General features: G+C 38.8%; 1 protein-coding gene and 1 long non-coding RNA gene across 7 annotated transcripts in view; one reads left to right on the top strand and one right to left on the bottom strand.

The window, feature by feature from the left end:
- Positions 1–7,500, bottom strand: part of LOC135225641 (uncharacterized) — a 463,389-nt gene that overhangs the window by 333,193 nt on the left and 122,696 nt on the right. The window lies entirely within an intron of this gene.
- Positions 1–7,500, top strand: part of LOC135225640 (uncharacterized) — a 265,065-nt gene that overhangs the window by 202,509 nt on the left and 55,056 nt on the right. The gene's annotated exons all lie outside the window — the stretch shown is intronic.

The raw sequence follows: 7,500 nt of genomic DNA, 5'->3' as shown, positions 1-7,500 counted from the left end.
ACTGGGGATTTCTTCCTGTCTGTCATTTGATCGCTCCAGAGCGAATTTATTTGCTCCTAGGATATGTGTCTCTGTGAGGTATTGTTTTTATTTTTTTTTTTTAATATAAATATTTATCTGATGCCTTGTGTTCAGTTAGTATATTTAAAGTGTACGCGTCAAATGACGAGTAAATGAATTCATGTCTGTTAAGGTGTAATAAGTGTGAGATCATATTAACTTTGGTTTTTTGCAATATACTACGAACGATCTGATGCCTTTTTTAAGTAGTATATTTAACCGATAAGCATTTTAGTTTTATTAAGGTCCTGGCGTTTAGGAATTCAGTGTTTACGCATGGAACTAATATAAATTTTTTGGTGTTTTCATTTAAATACGTTAATATTCACACAGACTTTATTAAGAACCACGAAATTCCCATACATCGGAATCTTTCGTGAGTTGCGCTATGCTGTGATGTGTAAATAAGTTGCTGCTAATGCTTGTGAATGTGTTAAATAAGTTTTTTATTTTTTCCATACCACATGATTCGCCCCTAGTTTCGTCTTAATTAACCCTTACCTTAACTGAGGCTATGGAAATAAACTACACCATTGCCAACAGTAATAAAACCCATTATCCACCCAAATTCTCGAGCCGCCATCAAACTGAATAGTGAGTGACCTTTAGCGATGCCCTTCACTGTTGGAATAAGCGGGAATAAGTACACTGGAGAAAAATGGGGGAAAAAAAGAGGGACTCTTAGTTGAGGATTTCTGTGAAATTCATAATGGAGAACTCACCCCCCCCCCCCCACACCAAGTCTTCGTGTCAACATGCAACACAGCAGACATCCGGGATTATTCTTGCAAGATGTCACGGCCTTAACCTGTTGTTATTTGGACGCTGTAATCATCACTGAGATAAATACTGACAATAAGTTAGCCCCCTTCTCCGGGTAACGGAGGAGGAGGAGGAGGAGGAGGAATGCTCCTTAATTAAATGAATTCCATGACCACCTACGAGGAAACGGATTAATTCATGAGGAGAATGACCACGGCGAGGTCGTGGGAAAATGACTTTTCTCATATGTGCCCTTTTTTGAGTTTGGGTGAATTTTGGGAAATTCAAGCTTCTTGATATTTATATTTGTATTCGTGGCTGTTTATGAATGAAGGGGTTTTATGTATATAGTATATATATATATATATATATATATATATATATATATATATATATATATATATATATATATATATATATATATATATATATATATATAATATATATTATAGTATATATATATATACATATATGGATATCATAACATCTTATGTGCAAGCTAATGTACACAAACACACACGTTTTATATTATTATTATACTTTTATATATATATATATATATTATATATATACTATAATATATATATATATATATCATATAAAGGACATACATACACGTGTTTTTTTAATTGTACATAAGACTATGTTATAGAGAGAGAGAGAGAGAGAGAGAGAGAGAGAGAGAGAGAGAGAGAGAGAGACCGCCAAAAGCAATGTAGCAACTATTGATCTGAAAGAAAAAGGTTACGACCAACGAAGACTTCTATCTCTCCTCTCCTCTCCTCTCCTCACCGGAGGAGGAGGAGGAGGAGGAGGAGTAGGAGTGACTAACGGCCCTGCGAGTCTCAACGAACAAATTGGACGGGAAACGAGTTCGTTGTGAAATGAGAGGGAACTCAAATGAGTCTCTTTTGGAGCGGTGGAACCACTCCATTGATCGCTGCCGCCTGTGAAATCGGCGTTGGCCCGAAGACAAAATTGCAGTCAGTCCTTTGCCAATATACAGGCAACTTTCGGCATTTTTTTTTAATTTTCCCCTTTTCAGGTGGCTTGTTGCCTAAGAATGATTCTGTGTCGTTCTATGTTTTTCCCTTTCTATTTTCATTGAATTTGTTTACATGGTGTTTTTACGTTGCATGGAACCAGGGGTTATTCAGCAACGGGACTAACGGCTTCACGTGACTTCCGAATCACGTCGAGAGTGAACTTCTATCACCAGAAATACACATCTCTGACCCCTCTACACAATGCCCGAGAATCAAACTCGCGGCTACCGGGGTGGCAGGCCAAGACCAAACCGACCACGCCACTGAGGCGCATTTTAAAAAAAGGAACTGCAATTTACTTGGCTGTTCGTGTATCGACATGTGTAAAATGCTTAAGTTTTCTTTCAACTTTGCTGGATTTTAAGACGTCTAATAAAGAAAGTTTTCTGTTTAATTAGTGAAAACTTAATCTAAATTACTCGCACGGGTTTTCCTGCTTTGTTTGTCTTTACAAATCACTTGGAGAACCGAATTACTCTCCTTGGAAATAAAATAAACGAATAACGCTCTCTAACCGCGAATGTATATCGTAGCGAAACCGGATCAGATTCATCACCTTATACAAAGGACCCAGTCTCCGAATCATGATGCAGTGACCTGTGGCCAATCAGACCCCCACCCCCGGACAGGTGCCCCAGGGCAATAAGACTTCCCCCCCCTACCAAGGACAGTGCCCTGAGGCAATTCAGAACCCCCCCCCCAGGACAGTATTAAGGCAATAAGACCCCCCCCCCACAAAAACAGCGCCGAGGCAATCAGACTGGCCCCCCACAGACCCCGTGCCAAGAGGCAATCAGACTCCCCCCCCCACCCCAGACCATGGCCCTGAGGCCAATCAGACCTCCCTACCCCCTCAGACAGTGCCCCGAGGGTAATCAGACTCCCCCCCCACCCCCCCCCCCCCTCCACCCCCCCCCCCCCCCCCCCCCCCCCCCCCCCCCCCCCCCCCCCCCCCACACAGACGTCCTGAGGGCCCCAATCAGACTCCCCGCTCCACCAAGGCAGTGCTCTGAGGCATTCACATATCCCCCACACAGTGCCCTGAGGCAATCAGACTCCAACCCCCGCCCCCGCAAGACGGTGCCCGAAGCAATCAGACGTCCCGTCCAAGAAAGAAGGTTTTGCTTTACGCCGCCCTTTCTTAGCAAGATAGAGGCTAGAGGCGCGGGGCTATCACACGCTCAGCGATCTGTCGACAAGACGAAGAGCGTCATCCGCATCTCACGCTCGCGCGGTCTAAGCGACGCCAGATAACCCGGCCAATTACTTACTTATGCTCAACGCTGGCGGATGAATATTTGTCTAATCAAGACGCGCAGATGAGATGGCGAGGTAGGCGAGGGCTTCGAGTGTGTGTGTGTGTGTGTGTGTGTATACGCAACAGCCCCTTGAGAAAGCCAGAGGCGTTTAAAGGTAGGGGAAGTAGAAGAGGTGGAAGGAAGTATGGGATTACCTGGGAGCGAATTGGGTGAAGTAGGGAAGGTAAAATTAAGACATTTCGCACCTCGGGACCGGAGGGACTCCCGGCATGGAATGCTAATAAGTTCTTGGCCTTCCAGGATTGAATGTTGCTTTTAGAGTGTGAGGGGGAGAGATGCATTCCCAGGCTGAGGAGAATGTCTCTTGGAAAGGTTTGTTCACTTAACTGGGATTCAACTGGGAATGATGGGAGGCAAATGGACATAATTGCTATTTATGAAGATATTATTCAATTGACTGGTCTTATCTTCCCTTGAGGGGGGAGGTTGCTACATTTTTAAGCGCATTTAAAGAAAGACATGAAAGGAGCATTAGAGGACATTAAAGAAATGAGCAAAAAAAGAATATAGTTTACGAAACAAAAGACATAATTACAATAAAAAAAAGTATATATAAAACATGAAACAAAATATGGTAGCTATTTTTGTCCTGATAATACGGAGAACAAAGAAGCCCCCAAAAAATGAGTAAATCTCTCTGATGAAAGGTAAAATATTTTCCCGGAAAGAAAAGGGAAAGAAGACATAAAAAGAGGAGGATATAAGGGTCCCAGGAAAGAGAGAGAGAGAAAGAAGAAGAAAATCTGGTCATGAAACCGTGATAAGAAATATTTCGTCTGATTAAAGACCTCGTAAAGAAGGTCTCCTTTCAACCCCGCGGAACTAATCTTTTCAGGACTTGTTCCAATTAAGTTTATGAATTCAACGGCCCGCCGTCCTGCATAGACATATATATATATATATATATATATATATATATATATATATATATATATATATATACTATATATATATTATATATATATATATATATATATATACTATAACGTCGCATCTATTTGTATGCGATTACTGTGTTCGTCTGTTTGTGTTTGAGTGAAAAAAAAATTTTTTAATCTTTCCTCGTAACGAATAATGCAGAGTATAAAAGCTTTACGTTTAAGAGTAATATATATATATATATATATTTATATATATATATATATATGATTATATAGTATATATATAATAGTGTGTGTGTGTGTGTGTAATAACCAAAAAGATAAACTGGCCCTATGAATAAGAACTTTCATCGTTTGTGATTTCTAGCTTAATTTCTGACAAAAGTAATTTTTAGCGTTAATTAGAAAACAGTGAACAAAAGCGATGATCACAATGAAGTGACAGACAAGAGGAAGATTAATGACAGAAAAAAAAGGAAAGGCTACACAAGACGATAAAAGAAGATATAATGCGCTGTAAATTGAAATTCTTTTAACGTTCTTTTCGACAAAGGTTTAAGTGTCTTTCATTTGAAAATGACAATTTATGATCTGGAAATATGATTTCCTAAAGATGAGACCGATGTTGGATTCTGATGAAAATGAAATTGGGTGAAAAGGGAAGATACTGAAAATCTATTAAAAACTGAGAAGGGAAAATAGTGAAAATATGAACATATATCATTGTAGGTGAAATCAGGACAGTGGTATAAAATTTTTATCTTAAGAAAATAAAATAAAATGTGGAAAGGGAATGAAAAGACCGATTGATTACGTATTATAGAGGAATTATAGAGAACCCAACGTCCAAAAGAATCCCTTATAAATAGATAAAACAATGTATATGGAACAAAATTTAAAAATCACAAAATTTAAAAATCATGTCATTTCAAGTCGAGTTAAATATCTTTTGTCACGAGTTTTAATTTCATGTAAAACCCGAGTCAGGAAAAGGCGGTACGAAACTAATTAAAAGAAAACTCAGGTGGAATGAATAAAGAACGAAAACGAAAAGAAAAACAATAAAAAAATAAAAAGTTTGCGTTAAACAGAGCACCATCTCAGCAAATAAATTAAAACTGGAAACGCAAACATAACTAACAAGATATATAAGAAAATAAAATGGTACAAACATTAAAAACGAAAGAAAATCGTCTGTATATCCAACGAAAGAGATGAAAAGGAACGCTGGAATAAATGTTTCTTTTTGGGGGCTTGAACGAAGTACACTAATTGCATTTTGGAAGCGAAACATTTCGTGGCTGAGTGAAAAGATGTACGGGAGGACTCGAGTGAAATGAGTGACTGATCGAGTGAAAACTGGCTGATGAGTGAATTACTGAAGAAGCAGTTAAGCCAAAAATGAATTTCATTTATTGCCAGTAGAAGGACAATAGCTTATATGAATGGAAACTCCGTCACTGAAATTGCTACTGAAGAGAAACATGTCATCAAAACAGCTGTTATTAAGAAGCCAAATGGGAATGAAATAAAATGAAGAAAAGGAACACTATGGAAACTGATGTTTCCAACAGTTGACAGACAAAAAAGAACAGAAACAGAATCACTGATAACTTCAATTCAAGACCGTGAAAAGCGAGACGCCATTCTAAAATGCAAGTAGTACGTTAGAAGCAAGCAGAGTATCGGTGGAGTTCTTTTTCGGCAGTAAATCTTGGCTAAAACTCCCTGGGTCAATCAATCCGGCGACTTTTTCTGGCCAGATTTCCGAAGCAGAGTCGGTGCCCTCCACAGAAGTTGGATAATCTCAGAATCGCGTGTCTGATTCACCTCGGGATTTCAAATGCTTCATTTATACGACTTTCTGGTCGATTTGGTTAAAAACGTACACACACACACACACACACACACACACACACACACACAGAGAGAGAGAGAGAGAGAGAGAGAGAGAGAGAGAGAGAGAGAGAGAGAGAGAACGCAGAGTAATTTTGGCTGATTTTGTTAAATGAAGGAAGTGTGAATACTTGACTTTTTTTAACAGGATTATTAGATTACTGTTTTCCTAATCGATACAATCATAAGTGGGGAGAGAGAGAGAGCGGGAGAGAGAGAGAGAGAGAGAGAGAGAGAGGAGAAGATGGAGAGAGGACGAGAGAGGAGGAGAGAGAGAGAGAGCGAGGAGTTTGTTGGAGGAGGAGAAAGGAAAGAAGAAAGAGAGGGATGAGAGGAGGAACGGAGGAGGAGTAGAGAGGAAGAGGATGTAGAAGAGAGACGAGGAGCAGTTTGTTAAATAAAATTTTAAGTGAGTTTACAACCAAGGCATTTTTGCATAATAGGAAGCTATCTTGTAAGAAACAGTAAAAGTATGTCACATATTTCATTATTTATTTCAGATGCATTCCAAATTCATCACAAGGCCTTTTATTCGCCAAATCTTTGCAAAATTATGAAGAAAATACTTATGCAAAATGTAGGATTATCTTATTTTATTTTAAGTAATAAAAGCATACTACTCTTCATAAATCTGCATATACTTCATAAATGAAATATGCCCTGTTAACTTTTGGGATTAATTAGCAACCAGTCGCAAGGTTGTAGAACATACCAGACCCGATGCCCACCATAGTACAAAAGTGGCATGGTAGCTAGTTATACATTCATGAATTTCTATTTATTTATTCGACTCAGAAAAAGCAAAAGTTGGGTCATTCTTATTTTTGTCGGTCGTTACTGTTATGTCATATTTGAATCAGAAAGTTATTTATTCTTTCTGGGGGAAAAAAAAACCAACGTTGCATTCTTCAATTCAAAGGCCGTTGCACAGCATCGTTTATTTGTTGGGCAAACTTTCCCAATCAGATCCCAACGAATAAAAACAAGTAAAAAGTATAAAAAAAATGACAGCCAATTAAGGAACACAAACAAACAAACAGAGATGGGAATAAAAGGCCAATTGGGGGGGGGGGGGGGGGGATATGATTAAAGTTTATATTATGTGAGTCAGCTATACGCATAAAAAGCGTATGAGAAAGACCTCAACAACCATTCTGAAATAAAAGTTGTTAGAAGAGTTAGAAAATATATAATTAGAGAAAAATTTGGGAAATTCAACCATAAGTACATACTATACTTTCGAAAATCACAATCAAGTACAGAATAGGGTAAGGGGCCTATAAAGCAGGCGTATTTATGTAATCAAATTCGAGGGTCCTGATGAGAGAGAGAGAGAGAGAGAGAGAGAGAGAGAGAGAGAGAGAGAGAGAGAGAGAGAGAGAGAGAGGTGGGTGTTTACTAGTGACCTCTTGATGGTTATATGAGAAAATCTTCTTTTCGTGAAACTATGGCCCAAACGAGATATTATTAGATTTATGCATACTCCTACACTTCTACGTGTACAAGTTGAAAGCATGGATAATCAGAGGCAAAATT

The sequence above is a fragment of the Macrobrachium nipponense genome, chromosome 13 (assembly GCF_015104395.2).
Source record: "Macrobrachium nipponense isolate FS-2020 chromosome 13, ASM1510439v2, whole genome shotgun sequence".
NCBI classification, from domain to species: domain Eukaryota; kingdom Metazoa; phylum Arthropoda; class Malacostraca; order Decapoda; family Palaemonidae; genus Macrobrachium; species Macrobrachium nipponense.
Note: the sequence above shows the minus strand (reverse complement) of the source record. Positions and strands in the feature narration are given on the sequence as shown.